Below are 17,662 nucleotides of genomic sequence, written 5' to 3'. Positions count from 1 at the left end.
CAGCAGCGAATGAGCATTTCAGAAATTTCTCCAGAAAAGTACAGAGCAAAACCTTAAAAAAACATATTTCCAGCAACTGTAGCATTTTTAATTTCTATTTCCTTATTGAAGTCACTGCCTTTTCTCTTCCAGGAACACCCAAACTGAAGAAGCTACACCTTCCTTCCCAATGGGATTTCCAACTATCCCTTGTGTTCTGACAAAGGGTTCTTGGTCTGAAACATTAACTCTATTTCTCTTCTCACTTGACATGCTGAGTATTTCTAGTTTTTAACAGATTTCCAAGCTTGAAATACTACCTTTCAGCAGGTTTGATCATAATGTGATAGAATTCACCCTGCGTTTGAGAGGGAGAAGCTAAAGTCATTGGAGTAAGGGGAATTACGGAGGAATGAGAGAGGAGCTGGCCAAAGTTGATTGGAAGGGGTCATGGCAGAACAGCAATGGCTAGAGTTTCTGGTGACAATTCAGTAAGCGCAGATTAGATACATCCCAAAGATGAAGTATTCTAAAGGTAGGATGAAGCAACCGTGGTTGACAAGGGAAGTCAAAGACAGCATAAAAGTATAAGAGAGGGCATACGACACAGTATAAAAACTAATGGGAAGCTAGGGGATTGGGAAGCTTTTAAAAAGAAAACAGAAAGGGAATCTAAACATCAATAAGTAGAGAATAGATGAAATTTGAAGGTAGGCCAGCCAATTATATGAAACAAAATACCAGAAGTTTTTTCAGCTAAACGAAGAGTAAAAGAGTAGCGAAAGTGGATATTAGATCTCTGGAAAAATTATGCTGGAGAGGTAGCAATGGGGGAGAAAGAAATGGCAGGCGAACCTACTTAATAACTATTTTGCATCAGTCTTCACTGTGGAAGACACCAGCAGTATGCCAGAAATCAGTGTCAGCAGGCAGAAATAGTTGCTATTACTAAGGAAATGGTGCTTAGGAAGCTGAAAGTGGATATGTCACTTGACCAGATGGAATACACCCCAGGGTTCTGAAAAAGGTAGCTGAAAAGATTGTGGAGACATCAGTAATGTCTCTCCAGTCTTTTAGAATGGAGGGAGGCAGAAGGAAGGAAATTATAGACCAGTTAGCCAGACTTCCATGGTTGGTAAAATGTTGGAGTCCATTATCCAGGATGAAGTTTCGGGTACTTGGAGGCACTTGATAAAAGAGGCTGAAGTCAACATGGTTTTGTTCAGGGGAAACATTGCTTGACAACTCTTGTTAGAATTCCTTGAAGGCAGGATAGAGAAAGGAGATTCAGAGGTGTTGTACACTTGGAAGGCATTTGACAGGGTGCTGCACATGGAGCTGCTTAAGCAAGACAAGAATTAATGGCATTACAGGAAAGATACTAGCATGAATCGAAGATTGGCTGACTAGCAGGAGGAAAAGAATAGTAACATAGTAAGGGTGGTCATTTCTGCTTGGCTGCCGGTGACTAGTGATGTTCTGCAGGGCTTGTTATTGGGACTGCTTCTTTTCAAATTATATGTCAATAATTTGGCTGATGGAAATGACAGCTTTGTGGCCAAGTTTGTGGATTAATCAAGGATAGGTGGAGGGACAGGCAGTCTGCAGAAGGACAGATTAAGAGACAATTTAGGAGAATGGAAAAAAGAGGCAAATGGATTTTAGTGCATGCACTTTGGTAGAATGAATAAAGGTGCAGACTATTTTCTAAACAGGATGAAAATGAGAATAAAAATCGGGGTGCAAATGGATTTTGGGAATTCTCATGCAGGATTCCAGAAAGGTTAACTTTCAGGTTGAGTCCGTAAGGAAGGCAAATGCAATGTGAGCATTCATTTTGACAGGACTAGAATATAAAAGCAAAGATGTAATGCTGAGGCTTTATAAGGCGTTGCTCACACCACACGTCGTGTATCGTGAGCAGTTTTGGGCCCTTGTCTAAGCAAAGATCTATTGACATTGCAGAGAGTCTGGGGAGGTTCACGAGAATGATCCCAGTAATGAAAAGGTTAATATAGGAGGAGCGTTTAATGGCTCTGAGCTTGTATTGCTGGAATTTAGTAGATTAAGGGGGGATTTCTTTGAAGCCTATTGGTGTACCACCTTGCTACATCTGGTTTAAGAAATTCCTCCTTATCTCTGTTCTAAATGGATGCCCTCTATTCTGAGGCTGCACCCTCTAATCCGAGACTCACCAAATATAGGAATCATTCTCTCCATGTCCACTCAGTCTAGGTCTTTCAATATTCAATAGGTTTCAAAGACGTGTTAACCTTTTAACCTTAAGAGGATGGCTTCATTCACCTCAACTCAAAGTTCAAAGTTCCAAAGTTCAAGATCAAGGTAAGATTTATTATCAGAGTACGCATATGTCACCCTGTACAACCCTGAGAGTCTTTTTCCTGTGGGCATACTCAGCAAACCTATAGAACTGTAACTATAAGCAGGATCAATGAAAGAGTAAGTGGAGCACAGAGGACATCAAACTGTGCAATGGCAATAAACAATGAGAGCATGAAATAAAAGTTAAAGAGTTCTTAGAGTGAGATCTTTGGCTGTGGGAACATTTCAATGGATGAGTGTAGTTATCCTCTTTCATTCAAGAGGCTGATGGTTGAGGGGTAGTATCTCTTCTTGAACTTCGTGGTGTGAGTCCTGAGGCACTTGTACCTTCAACCTGATGGCAGCAGTGAGAAAAGAGCGTGGCCTGGGTGGTGAGGATCTTTGATGATTGATGCTGCTTTACTATGACAGCATTTCATGGAAATGTGCCCAGTGTTTGGAAGGACTTTACCTGTGATATACTGGGCAGACCCATAGGATTTTCTGTTTAAAGGCATTGTTGTCTCCATACCAGGCCATAATGCAGCCAGTCAATACACTCTCCATTACATATCTATAGAAGTTTGCCGAAGTTTTTGGTGCCATGCTGAATCTCCATATATTCCTGAGAAAGTCGAGGCGCTGTCGTGCTTTCTTTGCAATTACATTTATATGATGGATTCAGGACAGGTCCGCTGAGATAGTGACACCCAGGAATTTATAGTTACTGACCCTCTCAAACTCTGATCCTCTGAGGACTGACTCATGGACCTCTGGTTTCCCTCTCCTTAAGTCTATAATCAGTTGCTTGGTCTTATTGATATTGAGTGAGAGGTTGTTGTTATTACACCACTCAGCCAAATTTCAATCTCCCTCCTGTGTGCTGATTCATCACCCCCTTTGATACAGCCCGCAACAGTGGTGTCATCAGCAAACTTGTATATGGTGCTGAACCTGCATTTAACCACACAGTCAGAGGTGTAAAATGAGTAGAGCACGGGGTTCCCATCCTCACCACGTTCTACAGAGGCTGTATTGAGAGCATCCTGAGTAGGTGCATCACTGCCTGGTTCGGAAACTGCACCATCTTGGATCGTAAGACCCTGCAGCGGATAGTGAGGTCAGCTGAGAAGCTCATTGGGGTCTCTCTTCCCGCCGTTAGAGACATTTACACTACACGCTGCATCCGCAAAGCAAACAGCATTATGAAGGACCCCACACACCCCTCATACAAACTCTTCTCCCTCCTGCCATCTGGCAAAAGACACCGAAGTATTCGGGCTCTCACGACCAGACTATGTAACAATTTCTTCCCCCAAGCCATCAGACTCCTCAATACCCAGAGCCTGGACTGACACCAACCTACTGCCCTCTACTGTGCCTATTGTCTTGTTTATTATTTACTGTAATGCCTGCACTGTCTTGTGCACTTTATGCAGTCCTGGGTAGGTCTGTAGTCTGGTGTTTTTTTACATAGTTCAGTGTAGTTTTTGTATTATTCATGTAGCACCATGGTCTTGAAAAACGTTGTCTCGTTTTTACTGTGTACTGTACCAGCAGCTATGGTCGAAATGACAATAAAAAGTGATTTGACTTGACTTGAGCACAACAGGCCTGTGGTGTACCTGTGCTGATGGAGATTGCGGACGAGATGTTTTTCCAATCCGAACTGACTGGGCTTTCCAAGTGAGGAAATCCAGGATCCAATTGCACAAGGGGGTATTGAGGCCCAAAATTGGAGTTTACTGATTAGTTTCGAGGGGATGATAGTATTAAATACTGAGCTGTAATTGATAAAGAGCACCCTGATATACGCATCTTCACTGTCCAGGTGTTCCAGGGTTGTGTGAAGAGCCAATGATATTGGCATCTGCTGTGGACCTGTTGTTCCAGTAGGCAAACTGTTATGGAACTAAATTGTTACTCAGACAAGAACAGTTATGTTTCAACACCAACCTCTCAAAACGCTTCATCACTGTGGATGTAAGTGCCATTGTGTTATAGTCACTGATGCAGGTTATCACACTCTTCTTGGGCACCAGTATGAAGCAGGTGGGTACTACACACTGCTGAAGTGAGAGGTTGTGGAGATCTGTGAATACACCAGCCAGTTGGTCAGCACAGGTCTTCAATACCCAGCCAGGTAAGTCGTCCAGACCGGATCCTTTCCTCGGATTCACTCTCCTGAAGTCAGCTCGTATGTCATCTTCAGATACCGATTCCAAAGGATCATCGGGAGATGTGGGGGTGTGCGATGGTTCCTCCATGTTCTGGTGATCAAAGCGAGCATAGAAAGCATTGAGTTCATCTGGGAGTGAAGCTCTGCTGTCCCTTATGTCACAAGATTTAGCTTTGCTGGATGTTATGGCACTCAAACCCTGCCATAGCCGTCAAGTGTCCCTCACTGATTTCAGTCTATTCCGGAATCCTCTACTTCCTCCATGAGATGGCTTTCCGGAGATCATACCTGCACCTCTTGTAGCATTCTTGATCTCCAGACTTGAATGCCTCTGATTTAGCCCTCAGCAAATTCCATATTTCATGGTTTATCCAGGGTTTCTGATTGGGGAAGACCCTGAACGATTTTGTGGGGAATGCACTCAACTGTAGCTGTTTCGGTGAGGTCTGTTGCAACCAGGGTGTAGTCAATGAGATCCTCAGATGAATACTTGAACATGTCCCGGTCCACTGACTCAAGGTAATCCTGTAACCATTCCTCAGCCTCCTGCGACCACCTCTGAGTTGGCTTGATTTCTGGAGCCTTGCTCTATAGGTTCTGTCTCTATGCAGGTAGCTGGAGTACAGCTGAGTGGAACGACTTGCCAAAATGTAGTCTCGGGACGGAACGATAAGCATTCATTATCGGAGTGTAGCAGTGGTCTAGTGAGTTAGGATCTCTGGTGCTACAGTTTATATGTTGGTGATAATTGGGCAGGGTTTTCTTCAAATAGGCCTGGGTGAAGTCGTGGACTATGATTTGAAATGTGTCGGGATGGGCCTTTTCTTGTCTGCAGATGATATTATGCAGTGTCACGAGTGCTTTCTCATAGGTGGCCACTGGTGGTATATAAACTATCATCATAATCACAGATGAGTACTCCCGAGGCAAATGGAATGGTCTACATTGATCACTTGGTGTTCTAACTTAGGGAAACAAGAGGTCAACATAACCGCCATGCCGGTACACCAAAGAGACTTGACCAAAAAGCACAAGCCACCACCTTTTTCCTTACCAGAGTTCATGGTTTGATTCATTCTGAAAAAAATACTAAATCCTTCTGGTCTGACCCCTGTGTCTAGTGTGTCCGCTGACAGCCAAGTCTCTGAGATTTGCCCCACCTGCCTCTGATTCAGCAGCCTTACCCTGAAATTGTCAGTCTTATTTTCCAGAGACTGCACACTTGCCAACAGGATGCTGGGTAGAGAAGGCCTCATTCCTCGGTGTTTCAGCCTGACTTGGATCCCTGCTCTCCTGATGCATTTTCAGCCATGGCGATGACCCTTAAAGGCACCGTGCTTAACTGCTCTGTGTTTTATCATTGATTGTGAGATCTGGAGATCATTGATATAATTTCAAAGTCTGTTGTTAAGAGGAAGAGTACCCACTGCAGACTGCAGCGCAAGTAATTCAAAAGAAATGTATCTAAGAGGAAATCTGGGACATGGGACAATTTTCTGCAGCCCGCAGAAAGTCACCATGATCATCGGCATCATCTTACTCCTCGCCTTATAACTCTGAACTGATTCTACAACCTATGGACTAACTTTCAAGGTCTCTAGAACTTATGTTCTCAGTATTATTTATTGGCTTATATTTATTCAGTTTGTTGTCTTTTGCACATTGGTTGCCTTTGTTGATGTGTACCTTTTCATTGACTCTACTGTATTTCTTTGTTCTATTGTGAATGCTTGCAAGGAAATGAATCTCAAGGTAGTGAAACCCCTTTTTACCAGGTATCTCTAGAGATATGGCTTGTTAGCCCCTCACAAACAACCACTGGACTCAGTGGTGAGAAAGCCACCTTTCTCAAACTCCATATGTCCAGGGTCAGTATGACTTGGGTCCCACCAAAACTGAGAAGCTGGGATGTCTCGACCACCCAAACCCCAGTCTGTGCAAATACTGTGTACACACTGCCCCTATGCAATTAGCTGCTGGCAAGAAATAACAGATCGTACACAGCATACAATTATAAAGAAAGTATATTTACAAATGTCAGCTTTATTGAACAGTTAGTAGGAAAAAGGAAAGGAAAAAATAAAAAGGGCTCAGTCCAAATGTACACATAGGTTGGAGCTCAGCTTGAAGTTGTCTTTAACTCACACGCTGGACCCATGGTCTGCGTGAAAGCACACACTACCTTCCAAATATCACTCGAAATCCACCTCGAACAAACAGGCTGCCCCATGGGAGTATTGGTCCTTCCTCTTTGTCTACACAAAGCACTTTGTACAACAGGGACGGCATCCTCAGCCGCCTCCCCTCCTGTCTTCTCCCAGCTGCCGCCAAAAAGGCCTCAACCCACACCAGTGTCCATCACCAAAAACCTCTCCGACCAGCGTTCTCTAGAACCTTCTCCCAATTCCACCATCCTGATTGGCTGACACAACATTCCTAAGTTATCTTTAGTTCAACCCCAGACAGGCTGGAAGCAGAACAGACTGCTCTTACGGAGGGGCTAAAATGAAATACCTACAGCACAGCAGCAAAAATCTTAACTAAGGCGTTACGGTAGTATATGGTGATACGTACATACTTTGATAATAAATTTTCTTTGAACTTTGAACTTCGATCCTGAAGAGGTTGCATATTCTCTCCGTGGCTGCCGGGGCTTCCTCCAGTTGCACCAGTATCCTCCCACAACCCAAGCATGTGCAGGTGGGCAATTTGTGGCTGCAAATTACCCCTAATGTGTAGAATAATGGCAAAAATAATCAATGGTTTGAAATAACTTGATGACTCAGAAGTGACAATACTGCCACTCCCATGGAGACCGATCCTTCTGCTGGGCTTGGTTTAGGCCTCCTCAGTGATGACATTGGTTGCTAAAATTGAAGAGATCTGTTCAGAAAATGATCTGTCTTCTAGATGGACTAGAAATGAAGCTTGTCTTTCTGTCACGGAGAAAGGAAATAGTTTAGAGTTAGCGGATTGGAGGTTTGAAACTTTGCCTTTTAAAGACTTTGGTAAAGTGGAGACACAAGAGACCACAGATGCTGGAACCTACATCAAAATACAAACTGCTGGAGAAACTCAGCACGCCAAGCAGCATCTGTGGAGGTAAAGTTGACATTTTGATGGTTTGGGGTCAGGTGACCCTTATTAAGACTGAACGTGCAGAGGGAAGACAACCAGTATATAGACGTGAGAGGGACTGATGCGACAGGCTGGTAGGTGATGGGTGGAACCAGATGAGGGAGTGGAGATGGGCAGATGGAATCAGATAGGAGATATAGATTCGAGATTCAACATGGAGATTTATTTATCACATACAAAACATACTGTGAAAAGTGTCTCACACAAAATGCTGGAGGAATTCAGCAGGCCAGGCAGAGTCTATGGAAAAGAGTACAAATCTTTTCCATAGATGCTGCCTGGCCTGCTGAGTTCCTCCAGCATTTTGTGTGCGGTGCTTGGATTTCCAGCATCTGCAGGTTTGTTTGTGCAATGTACTTTTGTGTTAACAACCAAAACACCCAAGGATGTGCAGGGAAGGGGGAGAGATGAAAAAGTTGAACAAAGGGAGAGAGATTTTGGGTAGGCTGATGGGGGGGGGAGAGGGGGAAATAATGCAGGAACGGTATAAGAGTGGTTCAGCTGCTCTTGCATTTTTTTAATCATCTCTCCAAAGCAGACAATTCTTCTCCTGTTCTTTATTACAAAGCTGAAGAAGACATTTTATGGAATTCAATTAAAAAAAATTATTGAGGTAACAGAATATTAATCAATACGGCACAGATTCCACTTGCAGTTAATCCCAGCAGTACACAAATTGCCTGCAGTGTTAATGCCCGTGACTCGGCATTGTTAGTTCAAACGGCAGGTTTACTAATCTGTGGAAATTTATTAAAATTGAGAGTGCTCTCTGTTGCTCAAGTTATTTTTGGCACATATCAGGGACAATTTAAAATTTGCAATTAATTAAAAATCTGTGGCGATTGGTAACTATGTTAACCTGTTCTGTGGAATTGGCTTATAACTACATCTCATATGGTTGCTTCCTTATTTAATTGGCCAGAGCTGGGAGGCGAGAGAAGGGGAGCAGGTCTGACACATAGTCTGGCGTTATTTGTGTCCATTAAGGTAAGAAGTTGGCTTGAAATGAAACATTCCTACTGTATTTTTGCCAATCAGTAATGCTCAAAGGTCAAAGTAAATTTATTATCAGAGTAGTAGTATTGTGAACACTCGAACTGAGTTTGATATTCTCCTAAGGGGTTGTGCAGTGATGGCTGTAGAGGCTGATCTGGGATCCACATATTCTGGTGCAGTGTGGGCAAGAGCAGGCAGTGGCCGTCATTAGTGCTTGGGTCTTTTGATTGTCCAGTTTCTCTTTTCACAGCGGCTGCTTGTTCTCTGTGGAAGAGCGGACTTCTCTGCCATGATGAGGCTAAACTCAGGTTGGAGGAGCAACAGCTCATATACCGTCTGGGTAGTCTCCAGCCCCTTGGTATGAACATTGAATTCTCCAACTTCCGGTAATTCCCTCCCCCTTCCATCCTCTATCCCTGTCTCACTCTGCCCCCTCCCCCAGCTGCCTATCACCTCCCTCATGGTTCCGCCTCCTTCTACTACCCATTGTGTTTTCCCTGATTCTTTCTTCACCTTTCCTGCCTATCACCTCCCTGCCGCCCCTCCTCCACTCCTTGATCTTTCCCCTTACTGGTTTTTGACCTGGAATCTACCAGCCTTCTCCTTCCCACCCTTCTCCTACTTTCTATATAGGGCCTCTGCGCCTTCCCTCTTCAGTCCTGACGAAGGGTTCTGGCCCGAAACGTCGACTCATCGTTTCCACGGATGCTGCCCGACCTGCTGAGTTCCTCCAGCGTGTTGTGAGTGTTCCCTCTTGAACAGATTTCCTCTGGGTGTAACTATTGAAAGCAATGTCTTCCCAGGTTTCAGACGTAACGTTGAATTTCTTCAGGCTGATTTTTGATGTTACCTTTGCGGCATTTCCTTTGCCCAAATAAACACGTAATGAACAAACAAACAAATGAATAAATAAGCAACACGCTCAACGTGCTGGAGGGAGTCAGCAATTCAGGCGGCATCTACGGAATAGTGTAAACAGTCGACGTTTTGGGCGGGGGGTAGATGCCTGAAATAAAACTGGGGGAGGGGAAGGGCAGATCTAGAAGATGATAGGTGAAGCCAGGTGGGTGGGAAAGGTCAAGGGCTGGAGAAGAAGGAATCTGTTAGGAGAGGAGAGTGGACCATAGGAGACAGGGAAGGAGGATGGGACCCAGGGGGAAGTAATAAGGCAGGTGAGAAGTGAAATGTCAGAGTAGGGAATAGAAGAAGGGAGGGAGGTGCAATTTTGTTCATAGGAAGGAGAGATTGATGTTTGTACCATCAGGTTGGAGGGTTCCCAAATGGAATATAAGGTGTTGCTCCTTCACCCCGAGGGTGGCCTCAACTTGTCATAGATCAAGATGTCATAGACCAACATGTCAGAATGGGAATGAGAATTGAAGTCCTGCTTGTGGCAGGTGGCGCAAAGGTGCTCGACGAAGCGGTTCCCCAGTTTCCGATGGGCCTCCCCAAAGTAGAGGAGGCCGCATTGGGAGCACCAGACACAACAGCCAATTGGAACTCAGCTTGTACAAAGCAAGCGACGGCATTTTGCTCCCAAAACTCCGGCAGCCTTAAAGCAAATGCTTTGGCCGAGATGATCAATAACTCTGGAATGGTCCTGGAGCATTGCAGTCACCAGGTGAGGTGTTGCTTCACCTGGAAGGACTGTCTGGGGCCCTGAAAGGAGGTGAGGGGTGAGGGAGGAGGTGTATGGACAGATGTCACACTTTGGCTGCTTGCATGGGTAAGCGCCTGGAGGAAGATTAGCAGGTAGGGACAAATGGACAGGGGAGTCACGGAGGGAATGACCCCTGTGGAAAGTGGGGGGGGGAGGGAATAGGAAGGGGAAGTAAAGATATGTTTATTGATATTGAGAACATGAGTTGTAGAGTCTCTGAAAGTGAGTCCATAGGTTGTGAATGAGTGTTCCCAGGACCCAAAAAGAGAAGGAGATGTCTTGCTCCCCATGTCCTCAACTTGCATGCCCAATACTCATGTAGGGTATTGTAATTGTGAGACGTACTTAATTCACAATGACCAACGTTAAGTCAGGGTTCACTTTAAGAGTCTGGTCTGATGTGCTGACATAATTACATAAAGTACTTTTGTGTTCAGTCTTTGGAGTAGTATAAATGAACCATTAAAATTTTCTTAAACATTAAACACCTCACACCATTTTATTTGCAAAAAACTACATTGGTGACTCCAATACATCAGGACGATTCCAGAGTTATTGAACATGTCGGCCAAAGCAGTCGCTTTGAAGCTGCCGGAGTTTTGGGAGCAAAATGCCGTCGCTTGCTTTGTGCATGCTGAGTTCCCATTGGCACTGCATAAATTCATTGCCAACAACACCAAATTCTGCTATGTGGTAGCGTCACTTGGCAGCTCCATGGCTGTGATAGTCGTGAGTCTACCAAAACCCCTGCCTGAACACTATAGATACCAATTGCTGAAAACGCATCTTTTGCAGACTTTTGGAGTCTGAGTGCGCCAAACAGTTTCTCTAGCCATCAGATCTAATGGATCACATGTTGCCACTCCTGGGAAATCACCATCCTTGTTTCATTTTTCTTTCTTTTCCAATATTTTTTATTGATTTCTATGTAGAAGAATACAGAGTTCAGGAGAATACATATTATAAGACAAAAGAAAAAATATAATAATAGCAGATACAGTATATTGAATCACATTAACAAACTCCTTACTCTGTATTCATATAGTTTAGATTAATTTGTGTATTAGAATATAAACAATTTTATTAAAAAAAGAGATCTACGCTCACTACCAAAGTCGAAGCTGTTTGGAAAAAAAAAGAAAAAAACTTATCAGATAATAAAATATGCTATAATCCAACTGCTGTGCTTTAACAAGAAGTCAAAGATTATGAAAATAATTTAAAAACGGCCTCCACAAATTTTGAAAATCTTGGTTAGATTCAGAAATTGAGCAACAAATCTCTTCTAAATTTAAGCATGCCATAACATCCCGTAACCTCTGAGCATGCTTAGGCGGAACAGCATCCTTCCATTTAAACAAAAGCGCCCTCCTAGCCATAAGAGAGATAAATGCCAGAATGTGAAAATCAGATGTCTTCAAAATGATATCTTTCCCTCCAACAATACCAAATAATTTTATAATGGTTCAATATCCAATATTTATGATATATAAGGATTAGGCTTAAAATTTACTTTAAAGAGTACAGAAGAAGTTTGGAATACTTCCTTCCAATATTTTCCAAGACTTGGGCACGTCCAAAACATATGAATAAATGAAGCTTCTCCATTGTTACACCGATCACAGTAGGGAGATATATCCATATAAAAACAAGATAACTTATCCTTGGTCATATAAGCCCTATGAACGACTTTAAATTGTAGGAGGGAATGACGAGCACATAACGATGAAGTATTAACCAATTTAAAAATCTCATTCCAAGCTTCTTCAGAAATTGAGGTCTGTAGATCCTGTTCTCAAAGATTTTTGATTTTGTCTGAAGAATCACTTCTCATTCCCAACGACATATCATAAATATTGGATATTGAACCATTATAAAATGATTTCATATTAAGAATTTCATCTAATACGTTCTTATCAGGACTATTAGGAAATGTATATAATTGAGATTGCAGAAAATTTCTAATTTGTAAGTACCGAAAAAAATGGGTTTTTGGTAAACTATATTTAGTTGACAATTGTTCGAACGAAGAAAGACTTCCTCCAACAAACAGATCCCGGAAACATGTAATGCCCAATCGTTCCCATTGTTTAAAAACTACATCAGTCATAGAAGGCTTAAAAAAATAATTTAAAAAAATGGGACTAGAAAGAACTCTTCATGCAGCAAATGTCTGATCAAGTTCGCATAGCTCTCGCCAATGCACTCGTGGAAGACTATAGGGAGTTCGTTAAAATGGCTGATAGTCTACATTTAACCAGGCAGAGGTGCATCGTTCCTCCACCTTTCCCTACCTCAATAAGCCTGCTCAGCAAGTTGACCTAGTTAGGGGCTACCATCAGGTGCCTGCGTGCTCAGAGGACATTCCCAAACAGTTCCTGTCTTTGCCTGGCCTTAGCAATGTTAAGCCATCGGATCTAATAACCCTGTTTAGCCTCTTTGAATTTCTGTGCATGCTATTTGGGCTGAAAACTGCAGCACTGGCTGATGGACTCTGTATTAAAAGACTCAGATTTTCTTTTTGCTTACTTGGATGACAATCTTGTTGCCAGTGCAACCAAACCTGAACACATATCTCTCCACCCACTCTTCGACTGCTTAAGCCAACACAGGTTGATTATTAACCCGGCAAAGTGCCAGTTTGGGTTGTCAACCATTGACTTTCTTGGCCATCGCACATCAGCAGGAGGTGCAAAACCCCTCCCATCAAAAGAGGCTGCTATTGTGGATTTTCCACTGCCCTGCACTACTAAGAAATTACAGGAATTTTCAGGTGTAGAGAATTTTTACCATCACTTCATTCCACTAGCCGTTGAACTTATGCTTCCCCTGTGTAGTGTGCTTAAAGGCAATACCCCTAATCACGTGCTTCACTGGTCAGCAAACATGACCAGAGTATTTGCTGATACCAGACAAGCTCTTTCTAACGCACCCGTTCTGCAACGCACAGATAGCCATTATTACTGCTGCTTTGGACTATCCTGTGGGTGCTGCGCAGGAACAGTTGTTCAGAGTGTGGCAGCCGCTTGCCTTCTTCAGCCGCCAGCTCCGTCTCCCCGAAAGGAAGTTCAGCACATTTCTCTGTGAGCTTCTCGGTCTCTATTTGGCTGTCCGCCATTTTCGTTTTCTTTTCGAGGGTCGCTATTTCACAGCATTTATTGATCACAAATCCATCACGCTCATGTTGACCAAAATTCCTGACCGGTGGTCTGCACGGCAACAATGCTACCTGGCCTACATAACAGAGTTCGTCCATCATCGTCGATGAAGACCTTGACACCATTATGATGATGATGATGGTGTCGAGACTAGAGCGTGATTTGGATTTAAGTGAGGGAGAGTTGCGCAGCGTCAGCCTCACTCTCTCTTCCCAACTCCCATCTGGATCCAGTGGCAAGACAACAGTCGAGATGGCTGGAGATGGGATGAGGTGCAGTGGATGACCAGGATGTCTTCTGTGTCTTGTCCTGCTCTACACGTTCCACGACGCTAGCAGAGACCGCCTTCTTGACCGTTGGACCTTCCATTGGTCTCGTCCACTCAATCCGCCGGAGTCTGTCTTCACACGCTGGGATAGACAACTCCCTATCTCACCGAGGGTTTGAGACCTGTCGGCTACCCTCACCTGGTTTAGCTGGCTTGTCAAAGCCGTTGCCCGGGGTGTGGCTGCTGTCGCATGCAAACAGTTACGGGGAGCCACAGGTGAGAGCTGAGTGCCAGGTGGGGACCAAAGGTGGACAAACCGCCCTGAAAAGGACGTGACATGTTCCCCCACCAGAGGTGCTACCCCTCCCTAACACCCCATACACCCCTCACAACTGATATAAAACATGTCAAGAGGAAAAGTAATGCTGTGGCTGATTGCCTCTGACAGCCAGCCATTGAGGCCATACACATCAGCATGGCAGTTGACCAAGGTACTGACCCAGAGGTCCAGGCTGACCAAACACCACTCATGGGTTGTGGTCAGCCGACATCAAGTTTGGGGAAGCTGGGGTTTCTCTCCTGTGCGATGTCTGAACTGTCGCTCTCCCCCATCGTTTGTACAAACTGGAGGCAGACTGTTTTTGACTCCATACCTGGCCTCTCTCCTCCGGGCCAGAAGGTCTCACAGGAACTGGTTGCACTAAAGTCTGTGTGACGTGGCCTTAGAAAGGACGTGCTGACTGTGTGGAGTGCCAGCGGGCAAAAATTAACCTTCACGTTCAGGCGCCAGTGGTACATCTGAGGTCCCTGAGCGACGGTTTGACCATGTCAATGTGGACTTTGTTGGTCTCTTCCCCCCCCCTCGCGGTTTCATGCGCCTCCTTTCCAGGTGGATAGTACCACCAGGTGGCCACAGGTCATCCCTCTAGCATCAATGATGGCCGCAGACATGGCTCAGGTGTTTATCAGTACCTGGGTTGCTCGGTTTGACACTCCACCTGATATTTCCTCTGACCACGATCCCTAGTTCATGTCAGACTTCTGGGCTGCGTATGGCCCAGAACCTCAGCATTAGGCTACATCACACCGCGGCGTATTACCCGCAGTCCAATGGCCCAAGCGAGTGGTTTCACTGCTCCTTAAAGGCTGCTCTGTGGGCTTCCCTGACAGCTGAGTGTGGGCATGATCATCTCCCGTTCGTCCTGCTCGGGCTCAGAATAGCTCCAAAAGAGGACCTGTGGTTGCCCACAGCTGAATTGGTATACGGGCAGCCATTACGAGTGCTAGGTGATTTTATTCCTGATGCTACAACTGCCTGGGCGGCCTCTCAACGGCGTTCCACCCTCCTCTGTAAAATTCAATTCCTCTGCGGCTAGTTCTACATCCCATCAAGGCAAACAGTACTCTTGAGTTTCAGTTGACCTGCATTCTACCTGGTTTGTTTTCATCCGGCATGATACAAACCAACATCTCCTTAGGCCCACTTGTGATGCCCTGCCCGTGTTTTAGACAGACTCACAATGCTGGTTTTAGTGAATTCTTGGGGGGGGCAGTGTAAGGTAATGTAATCAGTGGAAACGTACATAATTCACAACCACCAACATTGAGTTGGGGTTCACTTTAAGAGGTTGGTCTGATGTGATGACGTAATTACTTAAAGTACTTATACCATGCTTTGTGTTCAGTGTCTGGAGTACAATAAATGAGTCTTTACTTTCTTTTTAAAACATAAAATGCCTCATGTTGTTTCATTTGTAAAAACCTACAGTAGAACTTCAGTGCATGGCCTTCGTCCTTCCAATCTCCGTAACTTCCTGCAGCCTGAAAATCTTTCCAATAGCTCAAATCCAACGTCATTGCGTGTCTCCAGTCGCATTTCTCCACCACTTCTTTCCCTGCCTTCAGCTCCCTGGATTCCAATTCCGGATTTCCCTTCCCTAGTGCTCCAGCCCTCTACATTCAGGCAATTAAGATCTTGACAATATCCTACCACCAGACTCTGGGCCAATTCGGGATGGGCAGCAAATCCCACACCATCAAAACAATTAAAACATAAATCATCTCTTTGACCATTTTCACATTTTGAAAATATTTTACTCCTGAGACAGAACCGTGAGTCAAAGAGAGATGTAGCCCAGAAACAAACCCTTCAACCCGTCAAACCTGTGCTGACCACCAACCTCCCTTATACAGTATGAGATTAATCCTACATTAATCTCAGTTTTATATTCTCCACATTCCCATCAACTCCCCACCCTCTTCCCACATTCTACCACTCACCCTCACATTAAGGACAATTTACAGTGGCCATTTGACCTATCAACTTACGGTATCTATGGGATGAAGGAGGAAACAACAGCATCAGGGAGAAATCCATGCAGTCACAGGGAGAACTTGCAAACTCCACACAGACAGCACCAGAGGTCAAGATCACTGTGAAAGTGGCTCTTTGTGCCACTTTGTAAACAGATGTTTACTCCAAAGGTCTCCAACTTCAACAACATTCCTTTATAACACACGATTAGTATAAACTAGATATTCAATGGTCAATGTAGTCTCAGTGTACTGATTGGCCGGTTTCCAGGATGAGTCTCTCTATAAATCTGATGATATGACCTGAAAGTCTAATTCAGTGATTGTATTCTGTTAGAATACGATTCATACCTTCTTCAAACCCAAGGTTGTCATAGCTTATGGCAGACATGAGGTGGCAGTAATAGAACACTGCAGAACAAAGTGCATCTGCCATTTCTCGAGCTCACTCCTTGGTGGGGTTTGTATTGAACCATCATTAAATGTGATGTGTGGGCCCAGAAGGGACAGGCAGACAGTCGAGGGAAATTGAGTTATGGCAAATGGGTAATATATATTCCCATAATGAATGTAAACCCAGCAAAGGGTGTAAGACAACACTTGTGCACGTGATTCCTCCAGCCCAGCAATTGCTGGAAAGTGGATGTTTATCCCCTGAGGTTGTGCTTGCTAAAATTTACAGTAATTCCACTTGGCCTTCCTGTTGCCCCTTTCATTGCTCGCCTGATTCTTCTGGCCCAAACAACCGTGCTGCCCTGCAACCCTAGTCTAATAACAGGTCAATTTATAATGACCTACTGACTAGTACGTCTTTGGACTGTGGGAGGAAACTGGAGCACGTGGAAGAACATAAGAAATAGGAGCAGGAGTAGGCCATCCAGCCCATTGAGCCTGCCCCGCCATTCAATAAGATCATGGCTGATCTGTCCGTAAACTCAGCTCCATAGAAACCACAGAAAAACTGCAGCACAGAAACAGGCCTTTTGGCTCTTCTTGGCTGTACCGAACCAATTCTACCTAGTCCCACTGACCCGCACACGGACCATATACCTCCATACATCTCCCATCCATATATCTGTCCAATTTATTCTTAAATGTTAAAAAAGAACCCGCATTTACCACGTCGTCTGGCAGCTCATTCCACACTCCCTCCACTCTCTGTGTGAAGAAGCCCCCCTAATGTTCCCTTTAAACCTTTTCCCCTTCACCCTTAACCTATATCCTCTTTTTTTCTCCCCTTGCCTCAGTGGAAAAAGCCTGCTTGCATTCACTCTATCAATACCCATCATAATTTTATATACCTCTATCAAATCTCCCCTCATTCTTCTACGCTCCAGGGAATAAAGTCCTAACCTATTCAACCTTTCTCTGTAACTGAGTTTCTCAAGTCCCGGCAACATCCTTGTAAACCTTTGCACTCTTTCAACCTTATTACTATCCTTCCTGTAATTTGGTGACCAAAACTGAGCACAATACTCCAGATTCAGCCTCACCAATGCCTTATACAACCTCACCATAACATTCCAGCTCTTATACTCAATACTTTGATTAATACAGGTCAATGTACCAAAAGCTCTCTTTATGACCCTATCTACCTGTGACGCCACTTTTAGGGAATTTTGTATCTGTATTCCTAGATCCCTCTGTTC

This window comes from Mobula birostris, chromosome 30, assembly GCF_030028105.1.
Source record: "Mobula birostris isolate sMobBir1 chromosome 30, sMobBir1.hap1, whole genome shotgun sequence".
Classification (NCBI taxonomy): domain Eukaryota; kingdom Metazoa; phylum Chordata; class Chondrichthyes; order Myliobatiformes; family Myliobatidae; genus Mobula; species Mobula birostris.
Note: the sequence above shows the minus strand (reverse complement) of the source record.